Raw genomic sequence first — 20,982 nt, forward strand, 5'->3', positions numbered from 1 at the left:
ATGCATTAATTTTCCTAAACCAGCAGTTCTTCAAAAGTGGCAAGTTGTTTGAGATGTTTTTCTTAATTTGGGAAGGAGTTGTGAAATAAAACTTTGCTTTTTAGGAATTTAATGACCTGGTTATATTTTAATCCTTCAAAGAAACACTCCCAAGAGTCCTTAATTAGAATTGATTTCTCTGTTCTCTGTGTCCTTCATGCTATTAAAAAATCTTTTAGAGGACAGAAAACAAAGAGGGATTTAATAAACCAAAAGTTATGTCCTTAAAAAGATCAATGAGACTGACAAGACTTTAGTTAGACTAACCAAGAAAAAAGAGAAGACACAACTAAAACAAAAAATGAAAGTAGGTTGTTACTACCTACCTTTAAGAAAACAAAATGGACTAAAAGAACACCATGAACAATTAATTGTAGGCCAACAAATTAAATTATCCAGATGAAATAGATAAGTTCCTAGAAAGACACAAATAACCAAAACTGATGCAGAAGAAATAAAAATTTAAATAGATTGAGAACAAGAGATTGACCCAGTAATCAAAGCTTCCAACAAAGAAAAGTCTAAGGACAACAGCTTCACTGGTAAATTCTTTCAAATATTTAAAAAAGAATTAATATCAATACTGCTTAAAGTCTTCCAAAAAATTGAATAGGACGGAACACTTCCAAATTCATTCTATGAGGCCAATGTTACTTTAAAAGCAAGGTCAGATAGAAATTTTACAAGGAAAAATTTTATAGATAATAGCTGTTATGAATATAGATGCAAAAACCACCAATGAAATTAGCAAACTGAATCCCATAGCAGATTCAAAAGGATTATACACAGCAAAGTGGGATTTAAACTAAAAATATAAGACAATCATTGTAATGCACCCCATTAATTGAGTGAAGAGGGAAAAAAAAAAACCACACTCTCCTCTCTACTGACACAGAAAACATGTTTGATAAAATCCAACACCCTTGCCTGATTAAAAAAAAAAAACAAAAAAAAAAAACATAGAAAACTAGGAATTGAAGGAAACTTCCTCAATGTGGTAAAGGGCATTCATGAAAAACTCATAGCTAACATTGTACTCAATGTTGAAAGACTAAGCACTCTCCCTAAAATGAGGGATAATGTAATGGTGCCTACTTCCAGCAGTGCAGTTCAACATTGTACTGGAAGTTGTAGCCGGCTCAGTTAGGCAAGAAAAAGAAATAGAAGACATCCAAAAGGAAAGGAAGAAGAAAAACTCTCTGTTTATAGATTACATGGTCCTGCTGCTGCTGCTGCTGCTAAGTTGCTTCAGTCATGTCTGATATGTAGAAAATTCCAAAGAATACACATACACACGTAACACAAAGTACTTGAGCTAATAAATGAATTCATCAAAGTTGCATGGTACAAGAGTAACACAAAAATTAATATAGTGCTTCTCGTCTCGAGCACTGTACTATCGAAAAGAAAATTTTAAAAATAATTACATTTACAATAGCATCCAAAGAATAATATACCTAGTTAGTAAATTTAAACGAGCAGATAAAAGACTTGTACACTAAACATTATAAAATATTTGTAAGAGAAATTAGACCTAAACATATGATAACACATAGCTGTTCATGGGTTGGAAGACCTAATAGTGTTAAGATGATCACATGACCCAAAGTGCTCTACAGAGTGGATGGAGTCTAACACAATTCCAACAGCCTTTTTTCATAAGTAGAAAAGATGATCCTCAAATTCATACGGACTTGCAAGAGACTCTAGATAGCCAAGACAATGTCAAAAAGAGAAGAACAAAGCTGAAGGATTCACTTTCTGATTTTAAAACTTATGTCAAAGCTACAGTAATCAAAACAGTTTGGTACTGGCATAAGGATAGATATATAGACTAATGAAATAGGACTGAAAATCCAAAAGCAAACCCATACATTTACAGCCGATTGATTTCTTGACAAGGGTGCCTTGACTGGGAGTGAACAGGATGTTTTATGCTGTACTTCATCAGTTCTGTTTGTACTTGATACTGAGTGGTCTCATTAAGCTCTATGCTCTGAGTATGAGTATTTATTTGTCAATGATTACCTTGCAGCCAGCTCTATGTAGTCTACAGAAATGGAAGAGTGGGTGAAGCACTCTCTAAGCCTTCTGCTATGCTGAAAATGTGGTGACCTGACAAATTTTCATAGGCTGCTACCTGACTAACCAACTGCCTGTTCAGGTAAACCTTTCTCAGGGTTAACCTTCAGAGAGTGAAAGTTTTGTGTTATATATGCAAAGACGTCTTCATGAGTAGGCTTACCAGCTTTAGCAAATAAAAATACAGGATACAGTTAAATGTGACTCTCAGAAAAACAATGATTAACCTTCTTTCAAACATGCCTTAAATATTACATAAAAATCCTGTATTTTATCTGACAATACTCCTAATGTTGCAACTTGTTTAGACTAAAATAAAGGCCAGTCTGTTTTCAGACATTCTTTTTTTTCTAAAATCTATATACAGTTTTACTTTCTTGTCTTCATCCAGTTTTAATATTTTCTTCCCTCAAAGTAGCTGAATGTGATATGCTGCCGTTAAGGGATATCTTATTTTTTTCTATACTAAGTCTGAAGAATGATCTACAGATGCTGACAGATGGCCCACAATAAGAGTAATCATTAAAAATAGTTCGAGACTACGGACAAACATCTCTGTGACAGTGCTCAGTCATGTCTGACTCTTTGCAACCCCATGGACTGTAGCCCTCCAGGCTCCTCTGTCCATGGGATTTTCCCAGCAAAAACACTGGAATGGGTTGCCCTTCCCTCCTCCAGGGGATCTTCCCAAACCAAGGACCAACCATGTTGCTTGCATCATCTTTTGCATTAGCAGGTGGAGTCTTTACCACTGAGCCACCTGTGAACCCCACTGTGTTAGTATTCAAACATAAAAAAATAAAGTGAAAGATTTGTGAGTTTTGAAAATATCTTGTCAATGTATTTAATCATGTAAGTAACTTTGTCACCTTCATACACCATATTATAAATTTTGGACAATAATGGCTTTGGATTGACATTTTGGGACAATTTCCTGATGTCTTAGATGGTTAAGAACCTGTCTGCAATGCAGGAGACCTGGGTTCAATCCCTGGGTTAGGAAGATCCCCTGGAGAAGAGAATGGCTACCAACCCCAGTATTCTTGCCTGGAGAGTTCCATGGATAGAGGAGCCTGGCAGCGTACAGTCTATGGAATCACTGAGTCAGACATGACTGAACGACTAATATTTTCTTTCTTCTTTCTTTTCTCCCCTTATTTACCACTCCAGATTTTTATAGCTCTCTGCTACATGAACATGGATATAATCATGCCCTCACAATTTGCATATTATAAGCACAATTTGCCAGAGAAGGCAATGGCAACCCACTCCAGTACTCTTGCCTGGAAAATGCCATGGACAGACGAGCCTGATAGGTTGTAGTCCCTGGGGTCATTAAGAGTGGGACACAAATGAGCAACTTCACTTTTACTTTTTACTTTCATGCATTGGAGAAGTAAATGGCAACCCACTGCAGTGTTCCTGCCTGGAGAATCCCAAGGACGGGGGAGCCTGGTGGTCTGCCGTCTATGGGGCCGCAGAGTCAGACACGACTGAAGTGACTTAGCAGTAGCAGCAGCAGCAAGCACAATTTGCATATATAAATTTACACAATTTGCATATATAAATTTGCACAATTTGCATATATAAAGAATAAGAAGGAAAAATGTAAGATCAGTAACAATTCATTCTAATATTTCTACTTGTAATTGACCTTTTTCTCATTTAAAAATCAATAGAACATTTTAGAGTTATTTTCAATGAGATGAGGCAGAATTTGATATGACCTAACATTTCTCTTAATTATCCCAGTGAGACTTTTGAGAATTTGGGAATGTGACACATTTAGATTCCACGCTATTTTATCTTTTATTTCAATTGGTTGGTGTGATTGAAAAATGAACAGAAATGATAAATCAGAAAAATTTTGGTTCCTTTAGGTAAAAGAAAGATTGGTAGGAAAAGTCAAACGTTCTCAGAGAGATTTCTTAGGTGGTAAACAGTACCACATTTTCTCTCTTGGCTACTCTAAAAACATATCCTCCCCCAAATCATAACTGCAAATGTCTCCTGTTTACGGCTTGTCAGAACTGCTGTAATTCGGGCAACCTTCTCACACTTGGTAGAAACAGGTGCCATTTTTATCTTCAGAGACTAGCACAGAATAGACCCTCAAACAACTGAGCATCATCGTTTACTTTTGCTTTTATCACTGTTTCTTTTAATGACTGTTTAATTTATTTCCTTTTTCATTGGTTCATTTATGAGCCAACACAAACATGAAATTAGTTTTTAGCTATCAATGAAAATAGCTCTATGCTCTCCTTAGTACTGGGGGACCCATCTTCTACTGCCCCCTGCTGGCTGTAACGATTACAAGGCGGGAGCAGTCACCATAATTATCTTACTCATAACTGACATCTACAAAGTCAGTTTCAAAGCCCACCGCACAATGTTGTGAGCAAGGCAGAGGACACCATCCAGTGGAGCACCAGGCTCCACTCTCTGCTGTCACTTACTCTTCACAGCAACCTCTGTTACAGAGATGAGGAAACTGAGGCATGAGGAAACTGGATGAAGGTCACACAGCTGGTGAGTAGGGGCGTTGGATTTCAAAATAAAGTGACATCAGGAATTTATCTGACTGATTCACAGTTTAAATGGTGTTACGTGAATCATCCCTTCATAAGAAGAAGGTCTGCCTCTGTTCAGTATTGAGTACCTGGGACACAGTATACAGCAGGCATTTAATAAATAGTGGTAGAATGAAATGAATTATCATACATGTGGATGTTTCCAGTAAAGTCAGTACTCGGAGGGTGCTCACTCAGGTTCCTCCCTGGCCCCACTTCCCCCAACACCAAACCCACTTTAACTATATTAAATAAGCAGGACATCAATAACTAAAGTAAAGGATTTCTTGGTTAAAAAAAAAAACACACAACTAAAATAAGGGGATATAGCTGTGTGTGTAGGTGGTGCTAGTGGTAAAGAATCTGCCTGCCAAGGCAGGAGACCTAAGACCACGGGTTCCATCCCTGGGTTGGGAAGATCCTCTGGAGGAGGGCATGGGAAATCACTCCAGTATTCTTGCCTGGAGAATCCCACGTACCGAGGAGCCTGGCAGGTTACATACAGTCCATAGGGTCACAATGAGACAGACACAACTGAAGCGACTTGGCATGCATGCACACATACATATATATTCCCTGACGGCTCAGTGGTAAAGAATCCACCTGCCAATGCAGGAGACTCAGGTTTGATCCCTGGATTAGTAAGATCCCCTGGATAAGGAAATGTCAACCCGCTCCAGTAGTCTTGCCTGGGAAGTCCCACGGACAGAGGAGCCTGGTGGGCTACAGTCCATGGGATCCCAAGAGTTGGATGTGACTTGGGGACTAAACAACAACTATATATAAATGTGTGTGTGTGTATGTCCATATATATGACACACATAGTCACCACCATAACTAGTTTGGTGAACCATAACCAGTTCAATCAATCTAGAACTAATCCTGAATCTCCGTGGCAAACATTCTAAAATAGTATGACAGACTAACCTCTCTTCAATTTACTCCCTCAGGCCTAAACTGAGCAGCTTATACAATTTATGAGGTTTCCAGGACAGAGTTTTGCTTGGCTGCAATATCTTGTGTGAGCAAAATAGACTGAATTTGGAATGATGTTAAACTTAGGGTCAATGCAGGGTTCAAAAGAAAATGAAGTTTTACAAAGGAACATGGGCCCGATTGCTCCTCCAACCTGGAGTGTTAAGGGATAAAGCAAATCCCCCAAATACAAAATGTGTTTGAAGGTAATTTTTTATTGAAGTCTCTTGTCTTAACATGTGGTTGTAATATGTAAAAAAAAAAAATAGCTGTGAGTTCTACCTTTGCAGTTATAGCTCCACAAATGTTTTTAAATAAATGCTTCATCAGTTTGATGTAAAATTGGGAACGGTTTACACAGAATCTGGCAAACAGACATCTGTGTATCTGGTGTCTCTTGACACTAACAACCCTAATACAGATGTAACATAACTACAAAATTAAAAATCAAACCCAAAAGTTAATACTGTATGGACTTAACTCTGCCCCAAACCCTGGTGGACAATAGTCTGATTTGTAAGGCACCAGGCTTTTCTACTTCAACAAAGATTTTTGTATGCTTGTTTTTATTTTTGGTTTCGCCTTTCACATTTACTAAGGTTCTACATTCCAGTATTTCCTGATTTCCTAAAGAATAATATACCATTTGATTTTCATTCCTGAAAATTATCATGCTTTTATTATTACCTGGTGGAGAAAGACCAGAGCCAGCCAGCACCAAAGGAGAAGGAGCTGTTCTGTTCCATATGGTTTATGGACCTTTTGTTTTTTCCTTGGAGAGATTTCCAAACCATACCTTGGCTGGCACTGCTGATTGGGTGTTGAATGATCTCAGTTCAGTCCTGTCGCTCAGTTGTGCCCAATTCTTTGGGACCCCATGGACTGCAGCATGCCAAGCTTCCCTGTTCTTCACCAACTCCTGGAGCTTGCTCAAACTCATGTCCATTGAGTCGGTGATGCCATCCAACCATCTCATCCTCTATCATCCCCTTCTCCTCCTGCCTCCCAGCATCACCGTCTTTCCCAGCATCAGGGTCTTTTCCAATGAGTCAGTTCTTTGCATCAGGTGGCCAAAGTATTGGAGCTTCAGCATCAGTCCTTTCAATGAATATTCAGGATTTATTTCCTTTAGGATTGAATGGTTTGATCTCCTTGTAGTCCTAGGGACCCTCCAACACCACAGTTCAACAACAGTTCTCCAACACCACAGCTCAAAAGCATCAGTTCTTCAGCGTTCAGCTTTCTTTATGGTCCAACTCTCACATCCATTCATGACTACTGGAAAAATCATTGCTTTTACTAGATAGACCTTTTTTGGCAAAGTTGAATGATCCAGATGCAAATATCTAGGTAGCTGGGTTTCCCAGGTGGCCCTAGTGGTAAAGAACCTGTCTGCCAAGGCAGGAGACATAAAAGATGTGGGTTTGATCCCTGGGTCAGGAAGATCCTCTGGAGGAGGCAATGGCAACCCAGTCTAGTATTCTTGCCTGGAAAATCCCATGGACAGAGGAGCCTGACGGGCTACAGTCCATAGGGTCATAGTGAGTCAGATATGACTGAAGCGACTTAGCACACGTATACACATAGGAGATGCGATCTTCAGGAGGCAGTGGCTTGGTTTATAGCATTTTGGAGCACCAGCATGAAGCACTCAGTTTTGTATTCCAGGTCCCTAGACATGTAGGTGTTTATTAAGAATTCGTGGATTAAATGACTCCTCTTTCCCCATCACAGGACCCTTGCTTAGCATGTTCCAGTGGTGCCTGGGTCTCTCTTGGTCACTGCTTTTTCTCCATCTCAAGGGCAAGGCTTTTGGCTACCTCTGTCCTTTCTCTCAGAGGCCTGGATCCCGCTGTCACTGCTTGTAGTTTCCATTGACTGTCGCTGCCTCTGACACCGTTTTCACCTCACCTCTCCTCTCCTGCACTGCCCTCCCGCTCCGGCTCTGGGGGCCGCTTACAAGGTCTGCCGGCATGAGGAAGGAGGCACCGAGCTTCCTAACGTGCAGCTGGGCAATTCAACAGCACTTTCCTTTCCTGTAATTGACCCAGCCAATTACCGCAGCTCCTCAGGTGCTACCTGTGGCTCCTGTCATCTCAGATGTACTTGGTGACGCTGAGTTCTAAGAAAAGGACACACTTTTCTTTTTTCCCCCTGGAGACCCTTTATCGTGGAGCCATTCCAAAAATGCAAGTATTCGGGAGATTAAATACCAGGTAAGTGCTATTCAGGAGCAGCGACTGGTTTTGTGTCCCACTGCAGATCAGCTTGTGGTGTGTGTTCACCACGGCCTGGTTTATTTGTTTCTAAGCACCAGGGAGAAGGGTGCTGGCACTCACTGGGCAGTCCGTGGCAATACTCAGAATTATTGGTGAAGAATCGACATGGGACTTCAATAGGAGTGAAAAAGGGAATCTTCATCTGAGAGCCATAAGCTCGTCCTTTTAGGCCCAGTTTTTGAGTCACTTTGGAAATATTTCTGCAGAGTTTTTTCATTTTTAAAAATTAATTTTATCTATTTACTTTCGGTTGCGCTGGGTCTTTGTTGCTGTGTGGGCTTTTCTCTAGTTGCGGTGAGGGGGGCTGCTCTCTAACTGAGGTGCTCAGGCTTCTCATTGCAGTGGCTTCTCTTGTTGCTGAGTATGGGCTCTGGGCACGTTGGCTCAGTCGTTGTGGCTCACTGATTTAGTAGCCCCCTGGCATGTGGGATCTTCTCAGACCAGGGATCGAACCCATGTCTTCTGCATTGGCAGATGGATCCTTTATCACTGGGCCAACAGGGAAGCTCTGAGTTTTTCATTTTATTTAAAAAAAAAATATTTATTTATTTGTCTGTGCTGGGTCTTAGTTGCAGCATGCCAGATCTTTAGTTGTGCCAGGCGAACTCTTAGTTGTGGCATGTGAAATATAATTCCCTGACCAGGGAACAGACTTGGGCCCTGTGCATTGGGAGTGCAGAGTCTTAACCCCTGGACCACCAGGGAAGGTCCCTGAAGAGTTTTTCCTTGTTAATCTTATAATTTCTGCAAAGATATTGTGGATGTGCTAAAGTTAGTCTAGGAAGTATTTTATTTCAAAGAAGAAATGAGAGTGTGCTGGGACTCAATACCCATCCCCTCCATGTTCTCCCAAGAAAATTTCATGAAAGAATTGTTATTAATTTTTGGTTTACAGCTGAGAAACTTCAGGCCTTTGGGATTTCGCAACTAGTGAACTTTGGTATGCCAGAATTGATCAGGGCTTGGTTAAATCTAGATAGAGGGAAACACAGAGGGCGCCTTCTCCCTTCGTGGAACATAGGCTAGTGGGCAAAAAGGCCTGACCCAAAGTGCGAAGACCCATCCATCCTGCCGGTAAACCTGCCCACATAGACCCCCCTCCAGGCAGATGATTTTATACTGATCAAAGAAGGGGTTCCATGGGGCTGACCCATGAATTCACATGGAAACCAGGTAAATAAACCTATATTGAAGTTATGTAAGAAAAAAAATTTAGTTGCCATTATTCAAAACCACTTAGAATATCCAAGTGGATAGGTAAGTGATTTTGCTACCTGTTTAGGGAATACTACCTACTCTAGAAAAACATATTTAATATTCATTGGTCTCCAAAATAACAAAGACACAGAAAAAAAAATTCCATACCAGTTCTGTTTAATGGCTCTCAATTTCCTTTAAAATACATAGATCCTAATGTATGTTTTGACCGCCCCTTGATGTTATCATTCTTTCTGCATTAGGATACGCTTGGCATAATTGAAATGGCAGGCTTTATTTGTGGCTATATATTTTATACTTTCTACTTAGGCTCTCAATTCTCCTAACTGTAGAGAAAGGTAAGTACATTATTTGCACAATCAAAAGTGCTTCTTATCTCTTTCTCTACATTTGGAAGATGACTTGGAATTCTGAGGAGTGCATTTGCGACCCACAACATGGAAGTCACAGTGTTGAATTGATTCTTGCTCAGATTGTTTTACTTGTTAAGCTGCTTCTGGCTTAGGCAGCAGAGAACAGAGATCGGCCAGAATTTAAGTCTAAATCTGTTTTGCTAGGCTTGCATATTAACACCAATGTAATGAAGTCACAATAAATTATACAAAGCATTTGGGATGGATATGGTGGCTGTTTCAACTTGTGAAAAACTCACTATCCCCTTGTGTTTTGCAGCTAATGTACTTCATTGTGGCAACCTAGAAAGGACTCAATTTGGAGATACACACTTTATCTTCCTTATTTTTGAGCCATTCAAGGATTATTTGAATTTCCACTTAAATATGTTCTCTCATTTTGTCAGGTCCTAGAAATTGAACACTTTAAATTTTTGAATGCTTAGTGGAAATAAAATTTTTTTTCTCTAAGTAATATATTTGAATTTCCACACAGTCCAAATATTCTTATATATTTGTCAATATTTTGAAATGAAGTATTACAAAAGGCTATATATATATATATATATATATATATAATATTTATCTATCTATCAAGAGGAATAAATAACCCAGTAATTAGCAATAGGGAAGTACTTTGCAGACTCTGAATAAAGAAGCTTTATGAAAACAACACTTTCTTCAGAGGAGATTATTATAGTCTGTACCTCAAAATTGTCTTGAAAAGGAGCCCAAGAGGCAGTTTCACAGTAGGTAAGCATTTGCTAACTCCTGATCCAATATTGGAGCAATGAGATAGGTGCTAAATGACACTTAAAAGGGCATTAACTGACACCAATATCACACATAGAAGACATTTTAAATATTAAAACTTAGTACTTTCTAATCTTGAAGGAAACAGATGAGAAAAGAAAAGATTTATAGAATTAACTATAAATATTTGACATGTCTGAACATCAAATATAGATATAAAACCAAAACATAAAGGACACATTAGGAAATACACATGGTGAATAACAGAATGTTAATAAGAATTTCCATAGTTGAGACAAAAAAAGTCAAAATAATTTACAAAGGATTTTAAAACAGATATAATTGAAGAAGAAGAAATAGAAATAATTAGAACATGCATAAAAAACACTTTAATCTCTCTAGGAATTGAATACATGCAAAATGAGTACACCCAAAGTAATACATCTTTTTAATCTATCAAATTAGCAAATATAAAGAAACTATAGGGATCAAAGCTGATAAGGGCGGGACTTGTTGGCACATTCATACTCTGCTGAGTAAATGTATAAATTGTTATAGCCTTTCTGGAAGACATTTTAGCAATTTATATCAAGAGCAGTTTGTATAGAGATTTCTTTAAAAAGTAAAAATAGGGTTACCATATGATCCAGCAATCCCACTTCTAGGCATATATCCAGAAAAGATGAAAACTGTAAGTTGAAAAGGTGCATGCATCTCAATGTTCATAGCGGCACTGTTTACAGTAGCCAAGACTTGGAAGCAACCTAAATGTCCATTGACAGATGAATGGATAAAGAAGATGTGGTATATGTGAGTGTGTGTGTGTGTGTATTCCATTGTGTATACTTATGTATACACAATGAAATAGTACTCAGCCATAAAAAAGAATGAAATAATACCATCTGCAGCAACATGGATGGGCCTAGAGATTATCATACTAAGTGAAGTAAATCAGAAAAAGACAAATACCGTGTGCTATCACTTATAGGTGAAATCTAAAATACGATCCAAATTCATTTACAAACCAGAAACAGAATCACAGACATAGAAGACAAACTTATGGTTACCAGAGGGACAAGGGAGGAGAGGGATAAATTAGGAGTCTGGGACGAGCAGGTACAAACTATTATACATAAAATAAGTAAAACAACAAGGACCTGCAGTATAGCACAGGGAACTATATTCAATATCCTGTAATAAACCATAATGAAAAAGAATATACATATATATACATACATAGATGCGTTGTGTGTGTGTGTGTGTGTGTGTGTAACTGGATCACTTTGCTATACACCAGAAACTAACACAACATTGTAAATCAACTATGCTCCAATATAAATAAATAAAAATGAGTTTTTAAAGATGCCATAAATTCTAAAGAAATACAATTTAAAACTTTCGTTACATGATGGATTGTGAAGTGAAAAGAAAACTGAATGACTAGTAACATCCTCACACCTATTAATCCCAAAGAAGCTCTGTTGAAGGGACTCATTTTGCTGTTTGCATTGGCTGTGATTGGGAACTGTACATAGGGACTTAATGTGGGTTGAAAGGCACCCACTGCTAGGGTCACAGGAGAATCTGCATTGGGCATCAGTGTCCTTGGCTTTTTGGGAGCTTTGGAGTCTTATTTCCTGACTCTCTTGGACCCTTTGCCATCAGAGTGCCATTTGGGCATAAACATGTACTTTATATGGTCTCTTCTAAGAAGTGTAAATAGCTAATGGCATAGGCATTTCATTTTTATATTTGGGATATTCATTTATAAAGACAACTCTCTTTCCCCCCAACGTGTTCTAGGTTATTAGCATTTTAGCAGAGGATCAAATTCAAATGCAAGTTCCTTGGTTTTCTTCGGTTCATCAGATAAAGAAGTTGAGCCATGATTAAGCATTGAAACTGATATATTTTAGATACAAAATTCTTGTTAGAATTTAATGGGAGGTATTAAGAAAAAGAGTCTTTTCACCTCTGAAAACCCCTCCAGAGAACACTTAGAATTTGTAAGTGGTAACCAGTGTTCTTCCTTGTGTCAATGAAAGTGATTCTTAGGAATGAATAGTTTATGGTAGTAAAACTTTTGGATTAATTGGGTGATGAATTTAATGAAAATTAACCATAGTGTTTAAACCTACATCCTTTGAAGGTAAGGAACAAATATGAGGATACTCTTCATTTACAATATCTTAGTTTATTAAAATGTATAATAGTTATGTAATCAAACTGGAATATTATATTTATGTTCTTTTACTCATTGTTGTTTGAGTTTCAGAAAACATGCACATGCACACTTAGTTGCTCAGTCCTGTCTGAGTTTTTGCGACCCCGTGGACTGTAGCCCTCCAGGCTCCTCTGTCTGTGGGATTCTCCAGACAAGAGTGCTGGAGTGGGTTGTCATGCCCTCCTCCAGGGGATCTTCCCAACCTAGGGATCGAACCGAGGTCTCCTGCATTGAAGGTGGATTATTTATCAACTGAGCCACCAGGGAAGTTATCAGTCTGATAAAATTGGCACTGGTTGTAGCTCAGAATTGCAAAGTTAAAGACCTAGGGCTCATATTCTGGGTTGTCAAAATATCAAATAATCACTTAAGAATTCTTGGCTTGTGTTTTACAGTTATTTTTTGGACTTGGCCATTAAAGAAAATCAAGATAGCTCTTTGCACTTTAGCCACCCTTTATGATTTTTAGTACTTTGCTATAGATCACGAACAAATACTCCCAAAATATTTCTTGTGAAGCAGAAAAAAAAAAGGCCTAATTTAAAATTGGATGCCTTGAGGCAGAGAGTGGATAGTAGAAATACATTGTGAGTGAGCGACAAGCTTTGGACTAACTCCAGATCCTGTGTCCTCAGCAGGTCCTGGAGTGAGAAAGGCAGTCCCGGAACCCGCACAAAGGGGAATTCTTGAGTCATTCTCCTTTCTTCACCTTCTAGTAAGATGAAGGGCAGAGAACTCCATGCCATTGTGTTAGGAGACAGCGTATTTGTTTCCATTTCTTTCAAATTTGGAGCAGGGGCTGGATTTATGATATTGTCAACGAACGACCCAAAATACTGTTTTTATTTTGATTTGATCATATGACTGCTTCATCTCCTGCTCCATGTATTGGAATGCATGGGAGGGTGTTGTCCTCCAGCTGACCTTTTCCAAAATCGAATCCCGAGTCTAAAAGCTGTAACCTAAAACCCAAAATCGTTGGCCTTAAAGAAGTTTCCCTGAGAGAATTAGGCCATTCCTTTTTCATTTCTAAATGCATGTGCCTCGTGCACGCATTCGGAAAGTGTGGTATCCTTGGTCTCAACCCTCCCTAGCTTCAGGATGCGTGGATAAGCAATAATCTCTCAGTTCCAACTTGATTGGAGCCTGAACCCAATCTCACCCGAAATTAGTTTTCAAATCCAAATGCAATTAAAAACAGATGTTTCCAAGCAGACTGAAAAAGGTTGTTTAAAAAAAAAAAACACACCAGGTTCACTGCCTTTAGAATCAGTTGACTATTCTAGGTATTTGTAATCAATAGAAAGGGAGGAGAAATGAGTTTCTTCCACAGAGTTCACTCTCCTTTCCTTCCACACTGAGCCCTCCAAAGGCTCGGCATCAGTACCTTTTGAAGAGGTGTGTTATGATTTGCCAGGCCGAGCTTTTCTGCCTGATCCACTTTCTAATCTATTCCAGGTCAACACAGATTTGCATTGTGAGTTAGACACTTCATAACTCTTATTGCTGAGAATGAGTTTCTACCAATAAAAGTAGGGACACATAAAAATAACTTGTTACTCAAAAGTACTCGAATATTAAAGATTCTTAGACAGAAAGTTTCATTTAGCACATGCTTTAAAATTCCTTCTAAAGCTAGCCTAATGGCAATTCAGGAAACATTAGTGAGTTTTGGAAGGTTTTTTTCCCCCCGTTGAATCAAAACCCCATTAAAGTATGCAGAGTGGGGAAAAGGAGGAGAAAGCTTACTTGTGGACAAATAGTACCCATGAACTTTAATGCATTAAAATGGATTCATAAGTTCTTCTAAGATGAAAACCATGTGTCCAATTACTGTGAGATTCACCACTCCTTACAAGTTCAGAGCAGACAATCCTCATCTCCTTGTCTTAAAATGAGTATGTCTATTTTCAGAATAATTTTCAGCATGAAGTCTGGTCCACCATTTGATTTTTAATCTCTTCTTTTATCCCTGGAATCTTGCATTCCTGGTACACTTCATCTTTTTGTGTGTGGAATAATATCCTTCAAAAATCTTTGATGCATTGGTGAATTAAAAGAAAAAAAATGAGATGTAAGTGCTTGTTCTATTTGTCATTTTTAATACATTTTGAGTCACTTGATTTATGATTAAGCATTTCTTGGGAGAGGAGAATGTTTAAGGTGGTATTTTGAGCTCCATTTAAGGCAATTTAGTTGTCATCAGGCCTCCTCACCCCATAACCTTCATAAGACCTTGCTTCATAAATTGGACCCAAACAATTGGCTTGTGTTTCGAGGAGACAAAGCCTTATGGAAATGATACTTGCTAAGTGTTTTTATTGGACATCTGGGTAAGAGTTAGCCTTTGTCAGACCAGTCACAGACCATAGCTAGCCTGACTCCTACACCCTTGGTGGCAGTTTCTGCTCTTAGAAAACTCTTTTAAAATTCTTTTACATTGAGAGGGAATGAGATCTGGATTCATCTCCCCCCTCACTCCCCAGCTTTCTGCTTTGATTTCTGTGATTGAGATTAAGGGTGTTTGCTCTATTCCTCCCTCATCTTTAGGTCATATGTCTGCATTTAGTGCCTCCCTAGCCTTCTGTTGGCAGCACACCCTAGTGTTGGCTGGAATCTCATAGCCCAAGTTACATCCATGTCATACCTGGATGTTGTCCCTCTGCTGAGGAATGGCAGGGTGAGTTCAGGCGCTGGAGGTGCCAAGTTGAGCTCAGCCAGCTTCAAGCAGTGACTGGTGTTGTCTCTCCCCTCACTTCTTCCTCTCAATGAGTCATCTTGACCTGAACTAATGTTGGGTGCCAGTGGCAGAACACCTCCATGTCTATTTGACCCTAGGTGAGAGAGAGAGAGAGAAGTTAGTACAATCTCATTTCACTTATTAACTGAAAACTTACCCCTTTTTCAAAAGAAATAAAAGCAATGGATATGTTATCTCCTGGGTGTGATTACCGGACGAAAAAGAATGAGGAGCTCTCTCTAGTAACTTTCATTACTTGGACCATAATATAGAAATCTGCATTGGGAAAACACTTCTCTCCATGACTTAACCCTAAAAACTCCTGAGCCAAAGGTAGAGTATCTTGTAGATAAGAAACTCAAGGACAAAGGTAAGAAATGCTATGTCTAAATATGTAGCAAAAACAAACAAACAAATGAACAAATAAATAAGATACATAGAGGAGGGGGAATTTTCAGAGTATTCAAAAGATGAATTTTATTCTTGTTTAAACTGTGAAAAATGTCCATTCCCCAAAGAGAATGCATTTGCTCACGATTCAGGGTGCTGACAAGAATAACACATAGTCCTAGCGTGTGGTACTCCCAGCCTTTTATTAGTACTCTCCTGAGAGTCCTGGGGCTGTTTTAAATGTGAGAATGTAAAAAGTGTGCATCCCATGGAGGTGTTTATTTAACTCTTAACATGGATATACAACAGACATCTTATTAGATGCAGCATTCACATAAACCCTCACAGTGCCTACATGTGATTACAGAATTGAGGAGACACGAGTGTCATCGCAGTCACCTGATGGCTTTAAAACATTTTCCACGTGACAGAGCCATCTCAGATTTGCTATTCTTCAGAGGAAAGGTCCTCAGTGAATCACAAGAGTGCAACATGGTCTTTGTTTTAGTCAGTCTCTGTAGTCGTACCAACTGGACAGCTGCAAATAGTAACTCCTAGAGCCAAAAAACTCTGCCATAACAAAGTTCCACCTCTTAGCACTTTAATTTGCTTGTCAATAGTGGATGGAACTGAATTACATCTGTAGCAGTCTTTCCAGCTTTAGGATTCTTGGGCTATTCTCTACGTTCAACCCCAGAATTTTATTTGTTTGTTTTCATTCCTTTGGGTATAGGACATAAAGGCTAGCAATAAAGCTGGGGAGGGGACAAGGAAGGCAAAGGAGAGTGAGAACGAACTTGGAGAAGAATGAAAGGAAATAGGCTTATAGATAAATAATGGAGTGAGAGAACTGTGGGAGGCAGATTAATTTCCTGTATCTCAGATTTAATATGAGGGGGAAATAGCTGAAGATTTGCAGTGTAATTCTGTATGTAGTGTCAGAGTTAATAATCTGTTTAACTTTTTCCTTAAGAAAACATACAGGTGACCGTGCAGTTCATTCCATACTCCAGGCACCGCTGACAGTGGCCCAGTTGGGTGGTGCTGGGAGCAGAGCCCTTACTGGTTAAAGAGGAATCCCCAAGCGCAAACTGCAGCCTCCTCCATGGTGAGTTGAGGAACTTCATTTTGTTGATGATCTTTGGGCTCTGGGATGCTTCCACGCCTCTTCCTCCCTGCCATGTGTTCATTCTAGAGCCTTCGGCCCCAATGAGGTCCATAAATTACAAAATAAAAAGTGGGTTTCCCATCAAGGTTTTCTGCAACTGGCTACATTTCAGTTGATCTAAAAATCTGGAGAAATTACTGTCTTAGTTCTAATGTTTTTCAGTGGTCAGCAGTAATTCTTATTTTTTAATGTTCAGAGTAACAAAAAGTCCTGATGGGTTCTGTGTGCCCCTTGTTCTCTTAAAGCAGACAGGAATTGAGTGAAGAAGATTAGGCATCCTTTCTGTTCCAGGTAACTGTAATATGTTTCGTTTCCTGAGGGAAGGGGCTGTGGTAACATATTGATACAACTGTAGAGGAAGCTGGTTCTGGAAAAGATTCCAGTGGTTCTCAAGGTAGAATCGGCTGGTGTGAGCAAGGGTTCCATAAATACTGGCTCAAACATTGAGGAGTGGACTGACTTGTGGGTGTGGGTATGGTTGGGAGGCACCCCAGTAGAGGCCTTCCTCTTCCAGCCACAGAGGTGATGGGCGTGATCACAAAGGCAGCCACTCTCCAGTGTGTCTCTGCTCAGAACTATCTGCAGCAGCAGTTGCCTGGAGTTCTTTGTTTGGAAAGAAACTTTATTATTCCTCAAACCTTAGGTCTGTCAGCTGCTGCCCAGAGCTTAGCAAATCCTGCAGGCAGCTCTTGTGCCTTCTTTGTTTATGAAAACGCACCGCAGTACAATCCTTCACTGTTCTGAATGGGCGCTCATTCAGGGAAGTCCCTCTCAGTTTGTGCAAGAGGGATGGGGGACTGGATCATTGACTGGAAATGGTAAAGAAAATGAAGAGTCACTAAAAAAAATAATGAAGAGTCATTAAAAAATAATATATATATACATACTATAAACAGTTTCTTTGAAATTAAAACTGTGTATTCATTCAGGAATCATTTGATGCAGAAGAAAAGTCTTTTCTTAAAATCTGGGTTTGATATTGGAGTTGTCTTTCACAAACCACGTTTATACAATTCCCAGGTTGGGGTTCCTTGAAACTTATAGCTACATTAGTGTAAGAACTTAAAGACACTCGTAGAATACTCTGAGAACACAGGCCTCCAGGCTGTAACTGTCATTTTTTTCCCTTTAAAAGTCTTATAATTGTCTTACTTATGCATAATATAACAATTAAAAAAAATTTTTGGCTGTACTGGTTCTTCATTTTTTTCTTTTTCTTGCGTGGGATTTCTCTAGTTGCAATGAGCAGGGGCTACTCTTTGTTGTGGCATGCAGGGCTTCTCAATGCAGTGGCTTCTCTTCTGCAGCATGGGCTCTAGGCTCGTGGGCTTCAGTAGCTGCAACACACAGGCTCTCGATCACAGGCTCCTTAGCTATGGGGCATGGGCTTATTTGCTCCACAGCATGCGGAATCTTCCCAGACCAGGAACCGAACCCGTGTCCCCTGTGTTGGCAGGCAGATTCTTATCCACTGTGCCACCAAGGAAGTCCCAATATGACAATGTTTTAGAAGTTCCCTTCCAATAAGCTTTTCCAAAGCAGTCATCTTCATTTTCATAAAAACAATTCCTTCCTTTTGCCCTCACCTTTCATGGATTCACATAATAGTTAGCTAAACTGTGTTAATACATTAAGTCCAACAATGCATTCACAGGTGTTGAATCAAAAACAACTGATTCTTAAAAGACCCATGCACCCCAATATTCATAGCAGCACTCTTTATAATAGACTAGATATGGAAGCAACACAATTGCCCGTTAATAGATGATTGGATTAAAAAGATGTGGTATATATATCTATATATAGAAAGACATATGGATATAGATATATGATGGAATACTACTCAACCATAAGAGATAATGAAATAATGCCATTTGCAGCAGCGTGGGTTGACCTAGAGAATATTACACCTAATGAAATAAGTCAGATAGGGAAAGACAAATACTGTAAGATATCACTTATATGTGAAGTCTAAAAACTAATACAGATGAAAGTGTATGCAAAACAGAAATAAACTTAAAGATATAAAAGACAAACTTACAGTTATTTAAATGGGAAAGGTAAGAGGGGAGGACAAATCAGGGTTATGGGGTTAAGAGATACAAACTACTATATATAAAAATAGATAAGCCAAGGGATACACAGGGAATTATACTCATTATCTTGTAATAATCTATAATGGAATACAATTGGCAAAAATTCTGAATCAGTATGCTGTATACATGAAACTAAGACAATATTGTAAATTAACTACACCGCAATAAAAAACAATTGATTCTTGATGAACTTCAAACTCAGCCAGTCAGAACAGAAGGAGGCCTGCTCCCTGCTGGCCCTTGATGTTGGTGGCAAGGAGCAGAGAGCCTTACGGAGGACAAGAGTGACCACTCATCTGCAGAATTTGCAGGTGGGGTCCTTAAGCAGCTTCTACTGTAATGTATCTTTACCGTGCAGAGTGACAGTCCCCTGTTGGGAAAGGAAGCTAGAAGTCCAGTTGTTTCTACGTGTTACGTGCAGTGGAGACAATCAGTAGAGGAAGAAAGACCACTTCTGGCTGAAATGAGCAACCAGAAGGCAGTTGTTATGGGATGAATTGTGTCCCCCCAAAGCGCATATATTGAAGTCTTAACCCTAGTGCCTCAGACTGCAACTGTATTTGGAGATAGGCAATTCAATTAAAATGAGTGGGCTCTAATCCAGTATGACTGGCCTCTTTTTAAGAAGAGGAAATTTGGACACAGATATGGACAGAGAGAGGGCAATGTGAAGATGGGGAGAAAATGGCATCTATAAGCCAAGGAGCAAAGCCTGGTGTGGATGCTTCGCTCACAGCCTCCAGAAGGAACCAACTCTGTTGACACCCTGTTCTCAGATTTCTAAACTCCAGAGCTGTAAGAAAATAAATATCCATTATTGAAGCTGCCCAGCCTGTAGACTTTGTATGGTAGCGCTAGCAAAGGAATACAGAAAGGTCTATTGAGAAGGGAATAATTGATGTGGGCTTGAAAGAATGAGTAAGTTGGCAGTAGATCAAGTTTAGAGGAAGGAACTGCCAGGCAGATGGAAGAGCAAGGCTTAGAGGTGGCTAAGTATTTGAGATTTAGTTAGAAAACTGGCTGGAGGAGGGTTACTGTAGGGCAATAGGAGAATAGGCTAGGAAAAGTAGGTCAGAGTTTCAGGGTCTTTAGGGTCATCCGTGGGCAGTAGGGAACCGCTGAAGGCTTTGGAGCAATGCCATGATCCAATAGCATCTTGGAGACATTATCTAACATGGTTTTGTCAGAGCAGGCTGCTTGGCACCCACTGAAGCCCCTGTGACTGTCAGCTGTGAGCATGACCAGCTCCTAGGCATGGCGGGCAATAGTGCTCACATACTGCCCAACTCGTAGACTTTAGTTCCTCTTTGGGTTTATGTGATGCATCTCACATTGAACTGCTGAAGCTGAAACAGCGTTTTATATTGCTTATGAGTCTTAAAAGCCTATTTATCTGTATATAGTAACCCCTGGAGAGCCTAGCAAACCATTGGTGGTTACTGTTTGTGAATAAATGCAATAATTACTATGCCCATGACTTTTGAAAGTACTTGTAGTCTGCTGCAGTAAAACAGGTTTCTCAGGTTTCCATCCACATTAGCTATTCGAGGGCCTTGTGACTTATTTAATAAGTGATGACCCAGAAAGGCTGTTAAGTACCAGACCCCAGCAGGAATGGTTCTGATTCTGTAGGTCTGGGATAAGTCTGGGGTATGGCTATTTATAAAAAGTTCTGAAGATGATTGTGACATAGAGCTAGGGTTGAAAAATCACTGATTACATTCAACTTTTCAAACTTTTATAACAGCTTTAAGAGCAAGGTTAAACTTGATACCAAAGAATTTTAATCCTTATGCTTGTGGGCTGGATGAAGCACAAGCTGGAATCAAGATTGCTGGGATGCACGTGTCTCTTTCAGATCTGGTTTCCTCAGTGTGTATGCCCAGAAGTGGGATTGCTGGGTCATATGGCAGTTCTATTTCCAGTTTTTTAAGAAATCTCCACACTGTTTTCCACACGTGCACCCCAATGTTCATTGCAGCACTGTTTATAATAGCCAGGACATGGAAGCAACCTAGATGCCCATCAGCAGATGAATGGATAAGGAAGCTGT

The sequence above is a fragment of the Dama dama genome, chromosome 19 (genome assembly GCF_033118175.1).
Source record: "Dama dama isolate Ldn47 chromosome 19, ASM3311817v1, whole genome shotgun sequence".
NCBI lineage: Eukaryota > Metazoa > Chordata > Mammalia > Artiodactyla > Cervidae > Dama > Dama dama.